The 5,264-nt window shown below is 44.1% G+C and overlaps 1 long non-coding RNA gene across 1 annotated transcript; it reads right to left on the reverse strand.

Moving 5' to 3' along the window:
- Positions 1-1,383: 1,383 nt before the first annotated feature.
- LOC134557250 (uncharacterized) lies at positions 1,384-4,739 on the reverse strand. Its single transcript, XR_010082006.1, has 3 exons — positions 4,593-4,739; positions 3,423-3,517; positions 1,384-1,498 (listed from the first exon to the last, which is right to left on the reverse strand). It is a non-coding gene; the product is annotated as an uncharacterized LOC134557250 (long non-coding RNA).
- Between the last annotated feature and the right edge of the window lie 525 nt (positions 4,740-5,264).

Raw genomic sequence — 5,264 nt, forward strand, 5'->3', positions numbered from 1 at the left:
GCAGCACACACAGGGCATTGCCAGCACAAGGAGTAAGTTCATTAAAAAGTCTTTCAAGCCCCCAACTTTCAGCAGAAGGATAATTAACAGTAATCTTCCCCTTCTGCTCTCCTCTGGTCTCACACCAGTCAAATGTCAGCTGTAATACATTAGGAAAATATTCCCCCCTCTTCCTCTGCTTGCTGTGCAATCACTTATAGAAGTTTAAAATTACCAGTTCAGAACATTTTGCTTTGCATTTGTGTCAACCATTCCCCAACAAGCACCACAGGGAAGGGCACAGCCCTGAGATTCCAGAGCTGCCTTAACAGGGGATTTCCCATCCTTGCTGGGAAATAAACCAGGGAAAGGCATTTTCTGAACTGGAACCAAACTGCACGCCCTGCAAGTGATGCTTGTAGTCAAATATTTGCATAAGCTTATCTCTGCAAATATTGGGGCTTTGGAGTGGAAGTCAAACAAAACCCTGGTAAATGTGGATCTCATAAAGCTCCATGAGCACAGAAACAGCTAAACCAGAGTGCTCCAATTAATGCAAGTGATAGAGGTGGGCCAGGAAGGACTAGTCTAGAAAGGACTCTGGTTTATTCCAAGCTGGCAGAATTTTATGCAAAACCATATCTTTATTTTATATATTTATTTATTTATTTAATATTTATTTATTTTTCTCAGCTTGTTCATGCCAAGGAAGATGCAACAGAAAACAATTCTGTACTGCTCTTTATCTAACTGCAAAACTCAAAATAAGGACAAATACTGGATATATTAAAGATATATCACTCTTTGCAAAATTATTCAGGCATCCTCCAACCGACAAGCAAAAAGAATTAATCTCTGACACAAAGTTTAGACAACATTTTGCAGGAAAACTAAGGGTTTTTTTTTTTTGATTTTCCTTAAAATGTAAATATCATTGACAAAGCCACGTGTTTATATTCATGAGCTATAAGTATGTGAGCATCCACAGACCCAGGCTAGCCTATTAAAGTGCACATATACCCAATAAATTTGTATAAAGTGATCTTTGCACCTGATTTAGAACCCCCTGAAAAGGAAAAACTAAGCACAAAACTAAACCTCTAGAAAGAACACCAGCCACAAGTGGTGGATTTTAAAATATTATTATGTAACTCCTGTCAGCAACCTTTTATTCCACAGCAGCATTTTGACCAGCCTGCTGCACCCAAACCAAATTGTCAGCACTCAGGAGGTGATAAATTCAAAATGAATGAGAACATCAGGAGATGTTTGCCATTCTAACTTAAAAACTAAAGTTTCTTTTCCCTTTCTCTGATTTTTTTTTTTAATATAACCCAAACCCTCTGCTGTCGCTGTAGGAACGAAATGAATCACACTGACTCTGTGAATTGTCAAAAGGCTAGAAAGAGAGTTTATTCAAAATGTGATTTCTTTATATACTATTTACAGAGACCAGTATGATTGGATGGGCAAAGTTAACACCTCTTCAACCACATTGGGCCATCAAGAAGTCCGTCCTCTAAAAAGAATGAATAACATAGACACAGTTAACAAAACATCTCTTTTTATGTACAGCAAATTGCCTGAAAAATTTTCACAAACCAAAACATCTCAGACATGAAATCAAGGCTACACTCTGCTTATTCCAAACTATAACACTGAAATACCAAAAGTACAATGTGCTTTTTTCCTCAGCTGGTGGCTGCTTTCCAACAGGAAAAGGTGCTACTCCTGCACATAAATCCCTTGCAGAGAACTTTGAGGATCACACTCAATGAACAGTGCACACTTAACAGCTTTGCAAAATTGGGACCTGTGGTAATAAAACGTAAAACAGTGTCGTGGGAAGATTTAAGCTGCCTAGAAAAGGTTTACAGCCTTCTGCAAACTGCTGATTATGGAGAGGAGGCAAGGATGCAGGTGCTGAGATACCACAAGCCAACAAAAACTTCCTGATCTTGACCTTGGATTACAGTTTGACATCACAATTTCCCTGTGTTTGTATTTCTATGTTCTTCTATGACAGAAAAATGGATTGAAACCACGTGCAGTCTGACAGGGAAGGTGTTAATGCTTCTTTCTCAGTCTCTGTGGTGGAACAGGTCTGGCTGGATCTGCACGTTTTGCACCAACCCAAGGTTAATAAACAGGCTTCAGCAACAGCTCCACGACGGCTTTAATCCAGGGAGAAAGGGGATTTAATTGGACAAGTTGCTTTTTATTGTGAGACCATCAGTCCTTCAGTACCACAGGGAGCTTGGGGGAAGGGGGGGGCAGTGGGACTGGCTGCCCCAGCACAGAGGCTGGGGAGCATCACACTCAGTCCTGGGACTCATCTGCATTTCATGCCTCAGTTTCCATGTGCTCATTTGTTCAAGGAAAGAAAACCCAACCAAACAAAAACCCAGGCAGAATTGTGGAGAAGGACCCAGGAGGGAATTTCCACTGGAGCTGTAGCACCAGACAAGCCAGACCTGTAGATGTGACTGCACTAAACCCCTGGGTGCAGCTGATTCTTTGAACTTGGCACTCTTTGAACTGCAGATCCTGCTGCAGGGCCCTGTATAACCCACATGTCCTCTGCTGTTCTCTGGGTTTATCCAGGAGAACTTTGGCTGCCGTCCCAAGCCTGGATTATTGGATATATTTTCATTTACTGTCATATTTAATCAGTCAGCATGCACGTAACACATCCATCAAAAGTACTTCTAGACAAAAAAACCCCAAACAAACACAAACAAGCAACTTGTTAATGGGATCATAAGTTTTCTGCAATCAAAAAATGAAAATGAGGGAACATGGGAAATACTGAGCTGTCACTTAAAAGTCTCTGTGTAATTGTCATGTGGTAGGATAAGGATCTATAGCTCAGGCTTGGGACAAGCCACTGCAAATTCAGTATCCCTGTAGAAGAGGAGATGGAAAGTGAAGAGTTTGTCCCTCAGGCCATTCTGTGGCTGGGATTGTGCACAGGAGGGGATCTGCAGGCAGCCCATGCTGGGAGGAGCAGAGCCCCATTCTGAGCATCACCAGCTCAGGGGCCCCTTCCCAGCCCTGGGTCCTGGCAGGGTGCAGAGCCCCAGCCCTGAGTGCCTGGGGTCTGCTCAGGGAGCCTGGGGCACTGGGAACACTCACACCAGCCTCCTACAAACATTAAACCTCCTTTTGATGTTTTGGACAAGCAGGATCAGCTCTGCCAAGGGAGGAAAGGCTCAGAGAGGCACGGTGGGGAGCAAGTGGAGAAAACACCTTCAATTTTGCCCAGCCAGGGCTTCAGTGTTGTGGCAGATGGATGAAGACCTCTCCACCTGTATTATCTACTGGGCCATTTCTATTTTTCCTTTGTCTTGTTAGGCTTCTTCTCTTGTTTTTCTCATTATTCTTTATGGAACAATGTTGCACCTCCTGGCTGGCCTAGGTCTGCATAGAAAACACCACATTACCTGGAGCACAGAACACAGGCACTGTTTTTACAGCAATGGGCCAAATCTTTGCTCCATGCAGGGCAGACAGGCAGCTCCAGGCTAGGAGGCTGCTCCTGTGTTTTAAACAAAACAACGTGAAAGCTCACTATGCACAACGAAGTGAGGAGCAGCCTTTTTTCATCCATCAAACCCTCCTCACAGAAACAGAGTATTTTAAGCCAGACCCAGGCAGTTAAAAGGAGCTGTCACCAGCAGGATTAAGGATTTTCCCAGGTCAGAGACCTGCCCTGCTTAACAGAAAAAAACACTTTTCTACTGTCAGGAATCAAGCTTTAAGAATCTGAGGCATAGTCTGCAGCATTTATGGCCGTGTACTTAACGAAGTTGCCAGACAAGCTCCGAGTCCTTTACAGCAACGTGGGAGATCTGTCAGGTTTTGTTAAGGGCAGGAAAAGTGACATTTGTGCTTACACAGATTCTGTCCTCAGATTCAGAGCTGAGGGGATGCAGCTCGTGGGCTCTCTGATTCTTGTTCCTTTTGTTCTTTCTCACTGGTATCTGACCCACTTTCTCATTATGGACATTTCTTCCTTCCCTGTTCTATAAAACTCCAGTGAAAACAGTGGAGCCTGCCCAGACACAAATAATCACCCAAGCTGGTGCACTTCCCTTTCAGTCTGTGGAGTTATTCGTGCTCTTGGCATACCAAACACCATTTATTTATGCAGTTTAAGTGTTTCTGGATGACAAAAGCATGCTCTAAGCAGTCTTGTTTTCCTATCTGATCCTCTCCCTGCAGACACAGCACACATCAGGCAGCCTGAGGGCTCAGGGCTCATTACTCAAGTGCTGTCTTTGCCCTCCTGCCCCGTCCCAGCTCTTCCAAGCCCTGATTCCCGTGGCTGCAGGATGCTGCAGCTCTGCCACTCTCCTTTCCCCCCTTCCCTTTTGTGTCTGCAGGGCACAGGGACATCCCAGCCTGCCCAGGAGTCACCTCAGTGCCAGGGACAGGCTGGGAGATGGAACCAGAGCCCGCCAGGAGCGCTCCCACCCCAGGGCACCTCAGCATCTCCACTCTGCTCACTCTTTAAACCAACACTTCAGCAGGTTAGTGTGAGGAAGAACCTGGCCACACCTGATCCCAGACTAGCTGACAAACCCTGTTACATTATATCAGGAAATATTTACCTGGGCTTAGAGAATGCAGTGGCACAGCCTGGCCAGGCTCAAGGGCTGCCCTGAGAGGTGCAGGAGTTCTGCACTGCACAGGCACCAGGAGCTGCAGAAAGCACATCCCATCTTTCCCAACACCCAGCCAGATGGAAGGAAAGATATATTAAACCAATTTCATTCTTATGTTTGTGAAACCTACTGGAGAAACATGTCCCTGAAGTCAGAGGTGGATGAAAACAGGACTTGGTCTGCTGGTTAAGCATTGCTGGATCCTGGACAAATTTATGTTAATAGCTTGGACACATTTTTGGAATGTGATTCTTATTTTAGGTCAGTTTAATTTATCAAGCAACAAAGGAATTGTTTTCAGGTTTACCACAGTATTTAGCACTGTCAGTTTAAGTTATGGTTGTGCTGCTTGTAACAGAATATAATTATTCCAATTGTGCTCTAAAATAAGTAAAATGCTCCTTTCTATTGTGATATCAAATGTTTTGTTGGCATAGGAACAAGAATCTGGAATGAAGATGTGAATCTGTATTCACATTTTCAAGAGGCAATATTCATAGCCCAGACAAATGCTCCTGGTTGTTTTCAATCCCCATTATCCCAAATTAGAGCAACATGGCCCAGCTTGCAAAAAAGCACCCTTTGTACTGTCTGACCACTGGGGTGAAATATGCAGGG

Source organism: Prinia subflava, chromosome 12 (genome assembly GCF_021018805.1).
Source record: "Prinia subflava isolate CZ2003 ecotype Zambia chromosome 12, Cam_Psub_1.2, whole genome shotgun sequence".
Taxonomy (NCBI): Eukaryota; Metazoa; Chordata; class Aves; order Passeriformes; family Cisticolidae; genus Prinia; species Prinia subflava.